The following is a 20451-nucleotide window of genomic DNA, read 5'->3' on the forward strand; positions in this document are numbered from 1 at the left end:
TAAACTGATTTCTCCTTCTCTTGAATTTCTGCTAATCTTGTGACTATCTTGGCCAATGGGATATTACCAAGAAAGATGAAACTGAAGACTTGCTAAGTCTTGAACACAGTATTTGAGCACTGGGATTTGTCCTTTTGAAACACTCCTTCTTAGAACCCAGCTGCCATGTTTCAAGAAAGAGAAAAAGAGAAAAAACAAGGTGTGTTGGCTAATGGATCCAGCTGAGATCCCAACTGACAGCTAGCATCAACCTGACAGTCATGTGGATGAGCCATCTTGGATGTTATAGCCCAGTCAAGTCCCCAAATGACTATAGCTCATCCATCATCACAAGGAGTGAAAGAATTGCCCAACTGAGCAAGTAACCAGAAAAACTCATTAGCAACAGTAAATGCTTCTTTTAAGTCACGAAGTGTGGGGTGGTTTGTTACTCAGTGATAGATAGGCAAAACAGAGTGTATGTGTGTACAAATAAATGTACATGTAGTTAATCTCTTTAAAGAGCCTAAGATCAAGGCAAAGAAGACCATTAGCTAAAAGTGGTATGCATCCTTTTGGTTGAAATAGTGTCCAAAATAATTCTTAGCAATATTTAGTAAAACCATCTGTTGAAGCCATGGATAAATAATAGGAAAGAAGAGAATGCCCCAGAGATGAGGGAAACAGGGTCTGACCCAGAGTGGGGTATGTAGATAGTGGGACTTAAAATCTAAGTTTCTAGTTATCCTGCTGTATGTTAATGCCCATGTCCAACTGAATCGACAAAACTTCAAGTGAACAACATTTAAGACTGTGGAGTTTCAAACACTTTTTCCATCTTGAAATTCCTCAGGAAGAGCCTCTACCACCTGGGCACTTGTCTGTAAGGCCAGGAAATCTGCCAAGATGTAGCTGGTCATGTGTGGCACTAGTCCCATTATCAACTCTATAAGCACTGTGAATCAGAAGTGAGGAGGTTGCTTTTCTCTTTCCAAGTCCTCATCTCATGTGGGTTCTCCGGTTTTTATAGAGAGAGGCCTTGAGACAAGCCGTCTTGCATCTGAGAAAACTGAGGTGAGTCCCAGTCAGTATTTTGAAAACTAAGCCCAACACAATTCCCACTCTCACTTTGATTATTTGAGCTTTTATTTTTATTTTTATTTTATTTTTATTTATTTTTAGTTTTTTTGATTATTTGAGCTTGTATCTTCTTCATCTTTAAGACTAAACCACTACATGCATTTCCTAAATTGTGAACTCCTATCTGGATCCTTCATTTCTTTTCATTCACAGTCCACCTGCTGTCAGCAATATTTCTAAAACACAAATCGGTGCCCTCACTGCCCAGTTAGAAAACCGGCTGCTGAATTTCTCAACACACAGAATGGGGTAATCATTAAGAGCGTGAGGGATAAGAGAGTCTGGCCGACAGGCTGAGGAGTCTGGATTTCACCCAGCAGGAAATTAGGACTGTAGAAGATTTCTGAGGAGGGGAGAGAAATAAGCAAAGCAGTTTTTTGAAAACATCTCTTCTACCCTCTCAGATTCATTCATTGCTTTTGCTTTTAACCAGGTCTACTAGTCTGCTAGTTGTAGTTCATGGCAACTAAAATCATTTTTTCTGGGACTCTTTCTTATACTTCTTCCATTCCCATCCATACAATCTCATGCTCCAATTCTCATGCATTGTCGTATGCCCCTGGACCCAGCCCTCCCTCTACTTTTCTCTCTGAGTCCATAACTTTAAGCTTAGATTTACATATGGAGAAAATAGCTTTCTGCTTCTCTCCCTTCAATTTTTACCTAAAGAAAGTGGAACCAGTCCCAACAGACCAGATGAATATTTACCTTTCCTTCAAAAACGTCCCCCAACAGACGGCAGTACCTCTGTTAGGACCCGCTGACATGGACTAGGGGAATAGGTCTTCTAACTGGGCCACTTTACATGGTCCCTCTGGCACTAGGATAATTCTCTGTGGGCAGCTGATCATATTTCATTTTAATCTGCCTGGCAAAGTCTCTTCACTTTCCATAAACACAATTGCAGGGGCTGCTCTTGGAAGCCAGCAGTCATTGCTACTTTTGTCACTGGCAGATGAGGCTGGTAATTAAAATCATTCTACTCCCATCCTCTGAAGTCTTCTCAAGTTGTGGCAGATTGACTGAGTAAGAAGATTAAACATTAGGAGACATTTCTCGACTCTGTGTAGCTCCTGCTAAAGAGCTCGTTACTGCTCCTACATTGCCAGAGGCAGCTGAGAAGGGACTTGGTGTTTCGGCTCATTTCAGACATACTGTCAGCATGAATCTCTCTCTACCTTACTAACTAGATGGTCACCCATTAGTTACTAAGCCTGAAAGAATTCTATTATTTTCATCTGTAAAAGGATTATAATGGGATCTGCTGAGAATTAGAGAATAGCAGTGTGTGTGTGTGTGTGTGTGCGCACGCAGGTGTGTGTATGTGTGCAAACACATATGCGTATGTGTATGCAGATCAACACCTCCTGACACAGTACACAGTAAATGGAGTTATTATATAGGGTGATTCTATAACTCCTTTGCCTACTGCAGATACATCTGGGAATACTGGGAACTCTACCTCTCTCCTCCCCATTCTCTGGTCTCCAATTTGCAATATCAGCAAGCTATTCTCTGTGGTAAATCTGAAAATTGTCTCTGACCATTTGGAGTACTTTAAGTGGCTGAATATAAGCAATCTCATGTCAAAAATCACATCTTGTGACACTGCAGGAGCAAGAAGCAATCCCCAAAGATAGGAGGCTATGATGCTTTCAGATAAACGGTTCCTCAAGAACTGTGCTATGGCCCTTAGAAAATTCTGTTACATCATGCATGAAAAATCAGACCATGGAGCACAGGAAAACTGAAAATCTGAAAGCCTCATACACTCTTTATGAAAACACTAGGATTTGTCTTACCAGCCTTTCATCTCTTAAAAGGTCTGCTGATTAGCAAAATGTCATGTTTAACTCTCTCCTTATTTTGAATTTGACTGGGAAATAGAACTTGTACTAAATATGATTTTCATCCATTCTGGTAGCTTCCAATGGTACCCCATATTGGCTGCCTCAGGCAGGAACTGCTAGCAGTGCACAGGTAGTATTCTCATATGGAATCACTTGGGTACATACCACACACAGGGTCAGTGGTGGCCACTGTGCCAACCAGTTTTTAATGCATAAGAAAATACACTTGGCTGTGTCATTGGTCCACCGTTAAAAATCATCCTGGATTCAGCGTGAATGCTGTGGCTCTTTTACACAGAACAAAACAGATTGGGAGATTTTATTTTCCCTTTACAAATGCCTACAGACACTCCCTTAGTTATGAAACAAATTAAGTTCTGTAGAGGAGGGACAGAAATATGTTTGAAATACCCAGAGTTGTTCCCCTTCACTTGTATTTAAAAATGACTCATTTGATTTAATTCACATTTGTGATGTCGATTGTCCAAAGGAAATAAAATCTTGCAGGCCTACTTTTAACTACTAAAAATAGTGTCACAATACAAATTCCAACTGAAAAAACAGCCCTATTTCACTGATGGTATCTTAACAAGGTACCACATATAAGAAGCATTTGCCTCATGGGCTTTTAATATATGCACTAAAATTATTCTTTACACCTGAAACAAACCAGTTTTTTTGCCATTATTTAATCTATGCATATGTCAGAAAGCAAATTTAGTTAATACTCTATTGATTTAACTAGAAATTGTTGATTCAAAAATACTTGTGAAGTACAATAAAAGGTAAGGAGATTTTATAAATGTGTATTTTTTCTTTTGGTGCCACTATTAACTTCTCTTCTGTCCTTTTGATGATGCAAATCATAAAATAATCAGCAGTAATATCATAAAGCTCTATCTCTTCTCTAGCTCTTAAGCACTGATGAATGCAAAAAAAAATTAACATTTTTCTTAGCTCTCATGATAGATCCCTTTTATGAAAGACAGCAGGACCAGAATAGCTACACCATTCTCTTCTCTATTATCTTCTGACTGAAAAATAAAATTACAGAATATTTTAGTAAACTTACAAAATGAAGTAGATTGATTTTAAGACTAGCTTGCTGTAACAAAAATTTCTGAAATAAAATTCAACCTCAGGGTAATTTTTCTAGTTTACTCTTTTTTATTCTTCAAAATATTTTCTATTCTGCTTAATTAGGAATCAATCAGTAATGTAATTTAACAAATACCAATTAGACAATACCACTCGCATTGGTATCTTGTGTTGAAAGATACCCAAGACTGAGCCGTATCTGCCTGGGGTGCAGACTTGGCAAACACAAACTTCAAGGGATCTTTCCCGTCCCTGTAAATGCTCCGCTCGACCACAAACACAGTACATCTAATCAGCCAACCCTCAAACGCCATGCCAGCTCTGGGCTGTATACTGATTTCCTTGTTCTTTATTCATTTTCTATTTTTTTCTCTTCCTTGTTTTTTCGTTCTTTTTTTTTTTTTTTTTTTTTTTTTTATTATAGTCACAGAGAGAGAGAGAGAGAGGCAGAGACACAGGCAGAGGGAGAAGCAGGCTCCATGCACCGGGAGCCCGACGTGGGATTCGATCCCGGGTCAGGATCGCACCCTGGGCCAAAGGCGGGCGCCAAACCGCTGTGCCACCCAGGGATCCCGTTTTTTCGTTCTTTATCTTAAAAAAGCTTCCTCTTTTCTGCCCCATCATGCATGTCTCTGGACCCCTGGAAACAAAGGCTGCCCACTTCACCAAGCATTACCTAAAGTGTATTTTATCATCTAAATTTATGCTTTAATTATTTTTAACACTTGTATAGAACAAAATATCATTTTACTATGGCTGTATTTCATGAATTCTTGATTTGAGTGAATGTTTTTAGAATCTGTTTAGATTTTAAGCAGACATTTTTGGAATTACCAAAGCCTGAGTGCTTTAAAGTGGTGGCCTAGTTATTCTGCAGTCATTTGAACACAACTGTTGATCTCAAAACTTCACATCTGACATCTCTGAAGCTTTACCAACAATAATGCGTGATTAACATAGGAAATCCCCATTTCACCTATGGGAAGTGAGTCCTTTCCTACCGTGCTTCTTGGTATCTCCTTAAAAGTCTATCGTAGTTAAATATGGTGGATTGCATACAAATGTATATTTTTTCCTTCCTCTTGAAATCCAACTAAAATACCTCTGTAAAGGGATAAAACTAAGGTTAAAAACCTCACAAAAGCAAAGAAAGTTGAAGATATGAGAGCATGCTAGAGATATCTACACATGACTGGAAACTAGAAAGGAGATGGAGAAGTGGTGACATTCATTCCAGCAGAGAAAGCTGAACGCCACGTGTCTATAAGGCAATAAGCAAGAATCAAGACTAATGCTGCAAAATACCAGAATGTCTCAGGATACAGAGTTGTCTGATACTTCTGGACGATGAATAATTGTTAGCGCTAAGTAACCGGCCCAGGCATCCAGATTCTCTCTTAAATCCTGGCAAGGGACAGCCAGTTTACTGCCTGGAGAGGATACCAGCACAACTGGGGGTAAGGGTACCAAACTGAACAGAGGGGATGACATGAAAAGCTGTATGGTAAAGGGTAAAGAATATCAGTCCCTTTCTCCTAGTTCATCTCCAAGAATTTTGGAAGCCAGGGTTATATCCAGTAAACAAGGATTGATGATTTCTATCTGGGAATTTTGGCTAACTCAAAAGGAAAGGCCCAGGGAGCAGGAACAGCTAGGTTTCCACCCCATTGATCCTATAGCGAGGCCAAGCACTTGGCAAGCTCCACCTATCACAAAATGAGCTTCCCAGTCTGATTTCCAGTGCTTTCAATCTTACAGAAGGTGCATAGGTAGGTGTGGGATGCCACAGATTTCAAGAAAGTCTCTATAATTAAAAACAGAGAATAAACTAAACCAACAGGAATTTAAAAGAAACATGGCAATGCAGAGGACAGAAGACTCAGAAGACAAAAAGCCATTACAATTGGTATCTTCTGAGAACTAGGCAAAACCAGTGAACTCATGAAACAAAAAAGTAAGCTTTTGAAAAGAACCATTCAGAAACTTAGAAAGAGAAACTTAAATTTAGAAAATTTTAAAATGATGGCAGAAATTAAAAATTTAGTAACTGAGTTGGAAGAGAAAGTTGAAAGTCTCTCATAAAGTAGAACAGTCAGAAAAGGAGAAAAGCCAGAGGAAACATAAGAAAATGAGAAGACAAACCCTGACAACCATGTTGAATAGGAGGGGCTTTAGAAAGGGAGGCAGAGAACTGAAGAAGAGGATATGACCAAAGAGACAATAAGAATAAGAACATCTCTCAGAAATGAAAGGCATGAATTGTGAAACAATTTACTAAGAACAATTCATTCAGGAGCAATTGTTTATCTAGCACTGATTGTTGGGGGTCAATTCTTCATGGTCTCTCACACTTATGCATGTCTTATGAGACAACCACCTTTGTCTCAGACTATGTTTTCCTGAATATTTGTACGGCAAACAGTCTTGGAAAACAAAGATAGCATCTTTCTCTGGGACAAAAAGTGGGTTTGTTTATAGTTTTGGAAGATCAAGATGTCTCCCTCTGGAGCACAGGGCAGGCATGCCTACTGCCCATGATGAAAGACTCAGGATCCCAAAGCTCAGGGTTCCTCTCCTTAGATGCAAACTACCATGTATGCATGTGTCACCTGACGCTCTTTGTTTCAGCTTCTGGAAATTAAGGCTTGGGTAAATGACACAAAATGATACTGTAGCTACTGTGGCAGCTGTGAACAACAAACTGTCTTGCACCTTTGATCCAAGAAACTTTTGCCTTCCTCCCACATCCATGAAAATGCAGCAGGATGATGACTGGTTAGCTTACAGATAGAGTAAAATCTCACTCATTTTTGGATGGGATGCTGAGAGATACGGCTTTCTAGAAGCAGAAGGATAAGGGTCTCATGGGCTGATCTGAAGGCAATCTGTAGAAATCAGGAGCAAAGATGTTGATTAAAGGTATGTTCAACCAGGTGATAAATGATCGTCCACTTTAGAGATAACTGTGGAGGCCGAGAAAATTAAGGCCATTCCACCTCAAGGTTAGCATTAGCACAAATACAGCCATCTTAGGTCCCTGTGAATAAGAGCTGAACTTTACAGGAAAAACTGCAGAATGTCCTTGACAGGGAATCCTATATCAGAAAGACAACAGAGCTCAGAATGCCCTAGGCAGAGAATCCTATATCAGATCTTAAGAAACTCCTCCACCCTGTCCCCAATATTGGAATGGAAAAAATTCCTCCACCCCTTCTGAAAATCCCCTAGACCAGCCCATAAAAAACCCAGCTGTAACCCACTTCGGGGTCCAAGCCCCTGCTCTGCTGTGTGGAGTATACTTGGACCCAAGCTCGAGCTTGTAAATAAACCCTAGTGTACTTGCGTCGGTGTCGGCTCCTTGGTGGTTTCTCGGATTCGCAATCTTGGGCACAACAGTAACAGGAAGTAGGTTCATAGACAGCTGCTCAAATACAGCCCTACTTGTTGCTAACTCTATTCCAGACAGGAGACTGCCTTGCCAATCTGATATCCAGTCTCAGGTCGGCCCCAGTGTAACAAGCATTACAAATATTCGTTCTATGCAGGAAGGTTTTTCTGCCTTTCAAGTAAGGGTTTCAGAGTTGGGTATTCTCACTGAGGGAGAAAGGAGAGAAATCTGTGGCTGCTACAGGCAGAAACCAGATAAATTATTACAGGCTTGACTGGTTCGCTTGGAAGATTGAGGAGGAGGCACGTAATGCTTGTTAAGAAAGAATGTTAAGGAAGAACAGCCCTATCATCAGGCTCAGCCTTTTCTGTAGTTTATCATGACAAACTCAGATCCATTCAGGAGAGGATTATAAAAGGTGTAAGACTGTTTTGTTTTGTTTTTTACTTTTTTTTTTTTTTTTCTTAGGTATTGGCTGATGGAAGGGAGTTTTAGATTTTTGGGTAGTTTCCTGAGATAGACAAACTCTAATCAGAAACCACAGATGAGGCACTGACAAGTTTTTCTTTTCTTTTCTGTGTCTTGTGGGGTGATTTCTTTTAGGGGGTGGGGTGGGGGGTGGAGGGGGGGAGGGGAGGGGGGGGGGGGGGGGGAGGGGGGGGGGGGGGGGGGAGGGAGGGGAGGGGGGGGGGAGGAAGGAGGGGGAGGGAGGGGGAGGGAGGAGGAAAGGAAAGGAAAGAAAGGAAAGAAGGAACGGAAAGGAAAAAGGACAATGAACGGAACTAGGAAAGGCAGGAAATAAAATAAAGGAAAGGCACTACAGTCACTGCCATTCACTTCCTTCCTTCCACTTCCCTTCCTTCACTTACATTTCTTTCTTTCTTTCTTTCTTTCTTTCTTTCTTTCTTTTTCTTTCTTTCTTTCTTTCTTTCTTTCATCATGATGAATAATTTTTTTTAATATGCTGTTGGATTTGGTTTGCTAATATTTTGTTTGGAACTTTCATATCTATGTTCATCAGATATACTGGCCTGTAATTCTCCTCTTTTGTAGTGTCTGATTTTGGTATTGGGGTAATGCTGGCCTCATAGAGTGAATTTGAAGCTTTCCTTTTTCTTCTATTTTTTGGGGAATATTTTGAGAAGAAAAAGTATTAACTCTTCTTTAAATGTTTGTTAGAATTTGCCTGTGAAGCCATCTGGTTCTGGACTTTTGTTTGTTGGGAGTTTTTTTTTTTTTTAACCTCTCTGGAGAGACACAGAGAGAGAGAGACAGAGACAGAGACACAGGTGGAGGGAGAAGCAGACCCCACGCAGGGAGCCTGATGTGGGACTTGATCCCGGAACTCTAGGATCATGCCCTGAGCTGAAGGCAGATGCTTGACTGCTGAGCCACCCAGGTGTCCCTGTTGGGAGTTTTTAATTACTGATTCAATTTAATTGCTAGTAATTGGTCTGTTTGAATTTTCTATTTTTTCTTATTCAGTTTTGGAAGGTCTTTTCCCCAAGAATTTGTCCATTTCTTGTAGGCTGTCTAACGTGTTGGTATATAACTTTTTACAATATTCTCTTGTAATCCTTTGTATTTCTGTGATGTTTGTTGGTTGTTTATTTCTCCTCCTTCATTTCTGATTTTATTTGAGTCCTCTCTCCTTTTTTCTTGATGATTCTGGTTAAAGGTTTATCAGTTTCGTTGATCTTTTCAAAGAACCAGCTACTGGTTTTATTAATCTGTTCTATTGTATCTCTCTTTCATTTATTTCTGCTCTAATCTTTATTATTTCTTTCCTCCTACTGGCTTGAGGTTTTGTTTGTTCTTCTTCTAGTTCCTTTAGGTGTAAGGTCAGGTTGTTTGTTTGTTTTTCTTCTTTCTTGAGGTAGGCTTGTGTTGCTATAATTGTCCCTCTTAGAACAGCTTTTACTGCATCCCAGTCCCAAAGATTTTGGATTGTTGTGTTTTCATTTTCATTTGACACCATGTATTTTTTTTTTTTTTAATTTTCAATTCACTGCAGTTCTAAATGGTGGTTTAGTTAGGTTGAAACCCAACCATGTCTGATGGAATGCTGCACCCATACAGACTCATTGCCAGCCATGTATAATTAAAAATCTATATGGGCACCTTGCTCAGTGGGCAGAACTCAAGTTTATTCTCATACCTCTGGCTAATGTTTCCCCTTCATGAACTTTGTTACATTTTTACTGACTCGTGGGCAGTTGCCAATGGCTTGGATTTTTGCTCTGACACTTGAAAAATTATAGACATGCTAGATTAGTCATACTTCTCCTGGAGACGACAAATTTTGAGGGAAAAAAATGTGGCTGCTGATTGAACTATCTGACTCACTCATTGGCCTCAATGACTGATAATGGATAGGGTCCCATTCTCTGGTAAGACTGGAATCAAAGGCTGATGGGGACTGTGCCATTCAAATTGCCATCGTTGCTCCCTAGATACATCATCATACTGACCATGGCATGACATCCACCATCAGAGATGGGGCATGAAATAAAGGGATCCAGTGTTTAAGTAAACACTGGCAGTAGATCATGTAGCCTTCAGATGACTGTAGAGATCTATCCAAAATGAGACTACCCTTGGTTTATTGAAAGATATTCCTGCAGAGATAACTAACTTGTTATTTGTACACAATCTGTGAAGCAATTATTAACTCCAGGGAAAGAATATTATACAATTATAACCATGGAGCTCTGCACAGTTCAACTATGAATAATATTTCAACAAGCATAGAAATCATAACACCAAATATTGTGATGGATGTATCTTGTGAAGCTGGGGGAAGGGAAATGTATTTATAGAGAGTTGTGTTTTGTGATACTGGAATAAGCATCCTTAGTAAGAAGTCCTTAGGTATTATCTAAAAAATGTAAAAGATAATATGAAATGCTATTTAAATATAAGGAGGTACATACCAGAAGCAACAATGGAAAGAGCTGAAAGTGGTTACTTTGGCATATGGGAAGTGGGATAAGAAGGGGTGGAGCAGAAGACTATGGGGTGTTTTTACGCTTAACTAAAGTGTTTGACTTTAAAAATCATATGCTTGCCCTATTAGTTTCTTAAGATGGTTTGAACAACACAAATTTATTTTTCATAGTTCAGGAAGCTGGAAGTTTGGGATTGAGATATCCACAGGTATGACTTCTTCTGAGGCTACCTTCCTTGGTAAGCAGATGGCTGCTCTCTCTGTGTTATCGTGTGGCCGTCCCTCTGTGCATCCTGGTGTCTCTCTGTGTGTCTGAATATCCATATAAGGACACCAGTCAGACTGGTTAGGGCCTACCCTAGTGGCCTCATTTTAACCTAATCCCCTCTTAAACCACCCTATTTCTAAGTATGGTTGCATTCTGAGGATTGGCTGGCTAGGACTTCAACAACATACGAATTCTGAGGTGACAATACAGCCTGTAACTCATATATTAGTTAAAATAATAAAAAAAAATCCCCATGTCAGAAACATCCTTCAGATTTAAACCATGTAGGTCTTAAAGTTATCTGGAACTTTTAACTATTGTCAGCTCCAACTGCAATATCCATTGGTACTATTATACTTTGCACAATATGCCAAGACTTGAACTGTAACATTTAATTTTAGATCCATTGATCAGGTTTCAAGCAAGATAGCAGTAATCACAATAATACTGGGAAAATGACACCCCTACTATTTCCATCAGCTGGTTCCACTCAATCTTGCAAAACATTCTTTCTACCACCTGCATTCTCAAGTTCACACCAGCAGTTCCTCAAGCTTTTTATCCATGTTTTTAAGATTGGTTTGTTTTGTACTCTCTTATCCACTTTTTTGACCTCTTCTCTTTTCAGCTTAGTATCTTATTTTATCTGTAAGAACCTAACGGCAGAATTCTTGACTATTCTTGTAGAAGACATTGGATGTTTATAACAAGAGAGGAAACAAAGAAATTCCCCTCCATGGTCTGCAACTAGTTACTTCTGCAATTTAAGATCTGTGTTACAGTAAGTCAAAACTAGTGTTGGTTAAATCTGTTGGGAGGACATATATGATTCTGCCAACAAACACCATGATTCCATAAGAGACACACACACACACACAGAGAGAGAGAGAGAGAGAGAGAGAGAGAGAGAGGGAGAGAGGGAGAGAGGCAGAGGGAGAAGCAGGCTCCATGCATGGCGCTCAACGTGGGACTCGATCCTGGGTCTCCAGGATCACACCTTGGGCTGAAGGCGGCGCTAAACCACTGGCCCACCGGGGCTGCCCAACACATGATTCCAAATGAAGTTTTATAAGCAGTGATAAGGATCCTGCTTTATCACAATGCCTTTGAGAAGATTCTGACAGAAATCCAGAACAAGATTAATGGGGAAATATGAAATGGGATTGAGCCTAGAGAGAGTTAAAATATTGCCCAGCACAACTGTCATTCTAAAAGGACAGAAAACATTGAGAGCAGACTATAAATACTGAAAAGAATGGAATACTAAGAACATTATGGAAGCAGAAATGTTCAGAAGCATCATTTGTATTAAAAATAGGAAAAAGGGACTGACCAACAAAAATCTATTTATTCAAAATTTATATTGTATGCAGACCCTGCAAGTACTCCCCAAACACACACTCCAATAAAGAATCCATTTGGATAACATACTTTTGGGACATAACAACTCTATCTTCTTTTTTCAGATGGTTCCACCCTTTTTTCTGCCATTATCCTATATTACTATATTAAGAACATATTTTAAATTTCAGTTCATCTCATGTTACTTAGTCTATTACCAAACACAACAAAATGTATGTAAGCTCACGAGGACATAGAAAATAATGGGAGCAAATATGATAAAAAAAATAAATCAATGCATTTTCCAAGCATCCTACTATTTCCCAACATTATGCTAAATGTTATACACATGCAGAAGTGGTTAAAACATGTTTCCTTCACAAGAATTTAAAATCGGACACTGATTTACATAAGCATAAACACTTAGAGTAAGGATCTAAGTTTCCCACACTTAGAAATAATCTTCTAAAATCAAACCAAAAGAAAACAGAGAAGTCAACAATGAACTTCAGATTCTTTCTCTCAAAGACCCACTCTGCCTTCCTTTGGGAGAGGCCTGAGGCAGCACTTCCAGCAAAATCTTCTGGCTGGCATTTAACTTTATCTTGGTCATTATTCCATATCAGTCATGAAACTATACATATTATTTGTCAAGTGCCTTATTACCCTGAAGAATGAAAGATGCTACAGGAGTTAAAATAACATTATGTCTACAAAGGGATGGCTTGGCTTAAAGCTAAGCATTTCCGTTCCACTTAAGCTCTAGGTATTACCATCCCTTTGTAATGCAAATTGTTCTATAGCACAGGATTTTCTGAGCTCTGGGAACCTCATGGCTAACAAAGCTGAGACTAGCTCATCTGAAGCGTGCAATAGTTCTGCTGCATTATATGGATACCTCAGAGCAGCAGTAAAATCAGCCAGACTGCGCTTAATATGATAAGTCATGGTTATGCCAGCCATTGGCCTAATGTGGCGTGTTGTGCATGTGTGTGTGTTTTTTAACCTAAATTTTATGAAGAAATTACATGAAAGAAGTAAAAATTTCAGAATTCATATTAATAAGACCCACCCCAAATTTCTTCTGGAGTCATACTCCTGAAATTAAATTGCTTCAAAACAGTTTTAATTAAATCTTGACATGTTGACTTTTTCCTTTGTTTTTCTAGCATATTATTTTCTGAAAACATTTTCTATAATGCAACTTTTGAGTCTAAGTCTCCATCTCACCATTTTATTGAGTATGGGGCTGAAGTGAGCTCTCAGATCAGGGCAGTCTAAAGATTCAGTGAGATTTCAAATTGAACACAAGGCCCAACGTTGAAGAAAAGAGTTAAAAAGTGGTATAAATGGAAAGCCAATTAAAACACAACAACAACAAAAAAATGACATCACATACCAGTGGGGAATAATAGTATGTTATTTTTACATTTGATGTTCTATCTGGAGAAAAATAAAATTACAGCCTCAAAAAGAAATAAAAACAAAAACAAAAAACCCCATAGCAAAAACAATAAAAATTACTACTGGAAGTCCAGGCCTCATGTAGTATCTTGGATATCTTCCTTCTATCCCTAACGGTCTACTGATCAACTTCCAGGTTGGAGAACAAGACAGAGATTTTATATGGCATAAGCATATGCAGCAAAAGTACTTTTGAAATTGTGAGGTTTAAATAAAATTTCCAGTGTTTTAGTCTATTGTTCCTTAAAGGACTATTATATTTATAGTCCTGGCTCTATATTTAAATTTAGGGAGGTTGACAGACTGTTACAGGCTACTAATAACCTACAGACACAACTGAATGACATGAGAGCTAAACTGGATAATAAATGAGAGGATGTGGAAATGAACAAGGGAAAAAGGAGTAATTCTGACTAGGTAGATGAAAAACATGGATTTGGGGTATTTGACTTGGCAGTTGAAGGATGAGGATTTTTATGAAGAGAAAAAGGAGTAGAACTTACTTCAGGTTGAGAGAACATCACATATGAACTTTGCCCTTTGTGATGCCTGGCATGGAGGACCCAGTCAATGAATACTATTTCTTCCCTAGGCTGGAAAGCACAGCATGGGCGTGCCTGGCAGGAGTGAGAACGGGTTAGCTGGAGGAGCATAGCTGGATGAAAGGTATGCAAAGGAAAGGATGATGGAAAGAGAAAAAACTTACAGGTTCCTTTGCCTACTCAATGTGTGATGTTGGATGAGTCTGTGCCTGAATTTCCTTATTTGCAAGATGGGGATTGTATCAGTTTCCTGAGGGTGTGATAATAAAGTGCTACCTGCTTGGTGGTTTAAAACAAAAATATATTGTTTCACAGTTCTGGTGCCTCAAGGTCCAAAATCAAGGTGTCTGCAGGACTGTGCAACCCCTGAAGCCTGGAAGGGATTCTTTCCTTACTGTTTCCTAGCTTCTGATGATTTGCTAACAATTTTTGGTGTTCTTTGGCTTGTAGCTGTATACCTTTAATCTCTGTCCTTGTTGTCACCTGACATTCTCCTTTTGTGCCTCTGTCTTCACGTGGCTGTCATCTTTATAGGACCTTAGTCATATTTGATTAAGGGTACCCTTTGACCTCATCTCAACTAACTGCATCTGCAATGTCCCTATATCCAAATAAGGTCAGGTTCTGAGGGAAATCAACATAGGGTTTGTTTTTTTTTTTAATATATATTTTTTAATTTTTATTTTATTTATGATAGTCACAGAGAGAGAGAGAGAGAGGCAGAGACACAGGCAGAGGGAGAAGTAGGCTCCATGTACCGGGAGCCCGATGTGGGATTCGATCCCGAGTCTCCAGGATCGCGCCCTGGGCCAAAGGCAGGAGCCAAACCGCTGCGCCACCCAGGGATCCCCTTGTTTTTTTTTTTTTTTTTTTTTTTTTTTTTTTTTTTAAGAAGACAAAATTCAACCCACAAGAGAGACAAGTAAGTAATACCTACTTATTTCATTGTATTGTTGGGAGGCTTACATATGATGATGTATAATAATATATGCATGTTATGAAATACAAAATTAATATGTATGTTAACTAACTGGAATTTAAATAGAAATTTGGAACACATGAAAAAATTGAGTGCATGCTATATACTGAGTGCTGCTATGAGTTAATTATAAGAATGAACTGTCACCCAAATAAGTCCATGATCAGTCTCATTTCAACAGATGGGAAGTGAGTACAGTGACGTTAAGTGCCTTGCACACAGTCACATAAATAGTAGAGGGAGAGCCAGGATCCAAAATGAGATAGTAGGACTTTATACCAAAGATTCTAAAATTCTACTCTGTATGACTCTCAATCAGAGCAAGCAGATAAATACTTTTCTCCCCTTACTTGCCCTAGTTCTTCCTGAAACCATGAAATGTTTCACCATATCTCAAGGGACAAATTAGATACTAAAATAAACTGACAGCATCCAAACTTGAATGGCTGCTTCTTAGGTCCTTAATCCATGTACTTTAAAAAGATGAAGGAAAAAGTTTCTTCCATTGTCCTAATTTCCTTGTCTAAAATGCATGGTCATGAAATCTAACCTAATTCACATAGCTTGGGTTTCTTATAAAATCATAAACATATTAAAAAGAGGAAGAATTTAGTTTAAAACATATGACTTCTAAAATCCCATATCAAACTTGAAGCAATTTTCAGAGGCCTATATTAAACACATGTTGACATCATGGAGCAGAGGTCACTTATGCAGGGCTATTAGACAAGCCCTTCTTTGCTGCTTTTTCTGTACTGCTGCTTGCCTTTTGGCCATTTGGTTTCCATTATGCCCTCTCTTGCGCCCTAGAAGGAAAAATGTTAGCATGGGAGGGTTGCATTTGTCATGAAATTGCTCTCAGCAGGCATTTTGCACTTCATGCAGAGGAAGTTTGTACTTATTCTGATAATGTTATCCATCTGAACTATCTGTCACTATTATTATATGTAATAAAATATTAAATGAGTATTTGGAGAAAAATAATGGGAGCTCTTTACCTGTAAATATGAGTGGTTATAATGGGTAGAAGTATCACCAACCAATGTGACATGCAGGTTATGTCATGCAATAGATTATCCAAGCCACTCTTCAAATAGATTATCCAAGCCACTCTTCAAATGTGAAAACAATGTAACCATGAAGTTAATTCACCTCTCTCCTGAGTAAAAGACATACACTTCCAACTCTCTAAGGGACGTCTCCTTATAAGGGTGGCACAGGAACTTTTAACTACTCAGGCTCCAAACCAAACACCACCTTTTCCTAACCAACTCTTGGGACTCTAATTACGGCATTTGGTGAATTCTTTTGTAACTGCTATTTACTACCTAATCTCTTAAAAATCTTTAGTTTCACCATTTTATTTTGCTGATTTTTGATGACCCATACTGTACTCTTAGCAATATCTTCGAATTTTTATTTCTGATTTATTTATTCATTCATACATACATACATATATTACTTTCCTGAACTCTAGTCTTGAGAATCTGTATTTCAACCTTGTGCTCTTGCTTCATTTAAGTGCTTATGTCAAGTTGAAATGTTTGCCGTAAGTTTTGCTGAACTCAGTTAGTTGTTGCATGTTTTTTAGTTATTTGTTTCATTCATTGCTCCACTCTACTCTCATGTATGCTTTTTGACTATTAACTTCTTTTTTTAAAGATTTTATTTATTTTCTCATGAGAGACACACAGGCAGAGACATAGGCAGAAGGAGAAACAGGCTTCCTGCGGGGAGCCCGATGTGGGATTCAATCCCAGGACCCAGACACTCAACTGCTGAGCTTCCCAGGCGTCCTTCACTATTAACTTCTGAAGGAGGTCAGTTTTTCCTGAAGTAGCTATTGATAGGCAATATATATATTGAAGAGTGACGGATGGAGCTTTTTGCTAGGAAAGCTGGATTTTCCTTAATAGCTTCAATTTTGCCTATGGGTTTCTTTACCTTTGAGTTCTTCCCATCCAGTGGAGAAATAGAGATACTAAGTTACTGACAATGTAAAGCATCTTCTCCACCAGAACCGCCTCTCTGCTAGCTGTGGGGATTTGACTCCTTGCAAATAAAGACTATGTCAGCCTTATTTAGTAATGTCTCCTCGTCCCCAAACTGAATGCAGAGAAGTCCTTACCACCGTGATCTATATGCTGTTCCACTGTCACAGGCACAGAGGTTTGGTTACACCTCAGGCTATGTGTCTCACTTTAGGATACATGGCATTCCTGTTCTGAGATTTGCAGCTTTGATATCTTTTCTAACTGTGACTTCCACCACAATCCTACCTGATACCACTTTGGGTAAACTTTTTGTAAACAAATAATTGTTGTTTTGTTTTAAGGCTTCTGTTGTTTTTTAGTTTCATCAATGATGGGCTTTATGATTGTTACTAATTTTACTGTTTGTTATTGTAGGATTTTCAAGGGGAAGCATCTATTTTTCTTTCACTATATTTTTAGGTAAAATCTACAAATATTCCATAAGATTTTGTTTATTCAAGCATTGTAGTGATATTTTTGAACATCACTTTTTTGAACATGCTATCTTAAAAAAATTAAATGTAATTTGCATTACAACTGTAAGATCCACTCTTTCAAAATGTATAATTAATAGATTTTAGTATACATACAATGTTTAGTATACTTGCAACCCTGTAATTTCCCCAAATATTCATCATCCCATAAATAATTTGGTGGTCAGTTCCTATTCCTTCTTCTTCACAGTCCCTGGCAACCATTAATCTTTTTGTCTCTATAGATTTGCCTATTCTGAACATTTAATATAAATGGAGTCATACAATACGTTGTCATTTTGTCTCTGGCTTCTTTCACTTAGCATAATATTCAAAAAAATTCATCCATGTTGTTGCAGGTGCCAGTATTTCATTCCTTCTTATGCTGAATACTATTTGGTTGGATAGACAGACCATATTTTGTTATCCATTCATGAGTTAATGTACACTTAGTTTGTATCCAAGAAATCTAGAACTGAGCAGAAGCAAAGTAGGCATATAGTATTTACTGTACTTACTGATCACTTATAATATGTAAGACCCTGTCAGAAATTATGCATGTAGTATTTCTAAATATAAAACACCTTTAAAGCTATGTATTATTTTCCTAAGTAGGAAAGTAAAGGTCAGGAGAAGTGAAGTGCCACCCAATGTCAAAGACCTAGGATGAGTGGACAAGGATCCTATGCAAAGAATATTCAATATTTACACTTTCTCCATTATTCTGTGCTGACTCATGTTACATCAAGCTATCTCAAACACACACCTAGAGTTGGTATGCATATGAGGTGGGCTATTATTGGGCATTAAGGAGGAACTGTATCTTCATTAAGTCATTCCTAGAAACATAAACGAATATCTTAGCACATTAATAAACTCAATTAACTTTAAAGTGACAGAGATTCCATAAGAAGGTATAGCCTTCTCCGATTGACTTACTTCACTCAGCATAATACCCACCAAACTCCAATAAAAAATACACAAAAAAGAAAGAATAACCTTTTCACACTAAAATTATATACTCCTTGAAGCTATCTGACTTCCTAAAATATTTACCAAAAATTTAGATACAGCAGGAATTATTTCCAAACTCCCAACTCTGCCGATGCTTTGGAAATAAGAAAGAAGAAATCCTCTTAGGACCCACCCACATAAGTTTTATTTTTATTTTATTTTACTTTATTTTTTTGGTCATTTATCATTCATGTAACCCTCTTAAATATATCTGTTAGTGAATCTAAAAGTTTCTTACTCAGCTTTCAGCAATCACAGCGGGAGTAGCATCAACATTAGATGGGCTGAATGACAGAGAAGACCCAGAAAGTTCTCAAAAAGGAAGTGATATGGCATGTGAAGGAAGTCAGGAGTCAGGTGAGAAGACAGAGAAAGAGTGGGGAGGGCACACTTCCCCACTCTGGAAGGGAAGGATGTTTCCATTTGCCTTTCTTTTTTTTCTTTTTAATTTTTATTTATTTATGATAGTCACAGAGAGAGAAAGAGAGAGAGGCAGAGACACAGGCAGAGGGAGAAGCAGGCTCCTTGCCCCGGGAGCCCGATGTGTGATTCGATCCCGGGTCTCCAGGATCGTGCCCTGGGCCAAAGGCAGGAGCCAAACCACTGCGCCACCCAGGGATCCCTCCATTTACCTTTCTATGAGATAAAAGAATCTGAATAATGATACTTTCTGTCTCAGCTGATTATCTTCCTAAAGGCCCTTTTACACACTGAGCAAAGGACTTGCTCTGGAGAACAGCACATTTGTGTCCAAAATGAATGGATATCCTTCCAGAACTTATTTGAAATTGCATTGGTTTATTAGACAGGAATCTTTGATTCATGAGACAAGTTTAAGCCAAAAGAGGGAACAAGGTTTGTTTATTCATCCTTCTCAGCCTTGAATTCCCTGGCTCTGGCAATAAGAATGTCTGTCTTCTTTCCTCCTGGTACAAGGAAGATACCTTTCACATGAGAGATTTATTTCCTCCTTTCAGGGGGACAAAGAAGCGTCAGTCTTTCTGCTATTTCTTAAATAACTTTAATTCAAAATAATCACTATGCCAAAGTGGCACATTTTGGGGTACCATATTCTGTACCTCTTTAAAACAAATAAGAGGATGTGAGGGAGAGAGTCCTGGAGGGGGGTGGACCACTTTAGATAGGTGGTCCCGGAAGCTTCATTGTGACCTGAATGATGAAAGAAACAAGCAAAAAACAACCAAAAAGAAGGACAAAATCTTTCCAGAGGATGAAACAGCAAGTACAAATGCGCTGAATTGAAAAGGAACTCAATGTGTTGCAAAATGAGCAAGAGGAGGGACAGTGTGAGTTGAGGTTAGTGAGCAAAGCAAGGCCTTTTCACCCATGGTAAGAAGTTTGGGTTTCCTTGTAAGTGCAGAGTGAATATCAATGAAGATTTTTAAAAAGGGAATGACCTGATCTGATTTATAGTAAAAAAAAAAAAAAAAAATCATTGTGCCTGCTATAGAGAAAATGAATATTAGTGGCTGATACACATAGTAAGTGTCCAGTAAATATTAGTAATTAATGTTATTATTACTTATTTCATAATACATCTGCTAATCATCTTGCTGACATTACTCTCAATGTGCACTCAGAGAATTAATGACAGTGGCAGTGTATAGTGACCATTTACAGAAATTAAAATGACATGGTCTGTACCATTAAGTAGGATAAATTCTTTTTGTAGCAATTGTTGTTTCTGTGTAGCCTTGAGCAAATTAATCGCTCTGAAATTTAGTGACTTGATTTGTAAAATGGTAATAATGGTAAGGCTGTTGTAGGATTGAAACCAGAAAACAGATATAGAATTCCTAGTGAAGAGGCAGATATTAAGCAAATAACAAATGTTACCCATTATTATCATTTTAAGTGTATACACCAAGGGAACAACAAAATTGGATACATTCTTCAGCCTTAGATCCTTAAGAA

At 38.4% G+C, this 20451-nt stretch overlaps 1 protein-coding gene across 1 annotated transcript in view; it reads right to left on the reverse strand.

Moving 5' to 3' along the window:
* Positions 1-20451, reverse strand: part of GRIA4 (glutamate ionotropic receptor AMPA type subunit 4) — a 373881-nt gene that overhangs the window by 150064 nt on the left and 203366 nt on the right.

This window comes from Canis lupus, chromosome 5 (assembly GCF_011100685.1).
Source record: "Canis lupus familiaris isolate Mischka breed German Shepherd chromosome 5, alternate assembly UU_Cfam_GSD_1.0, whole genome shotgun sequence".
Lineage (NCBI taxonomy): Eukaryota > Metazoa > Chordata > Mammalia > Carnivora > Canidae > Canis > Canis lupus.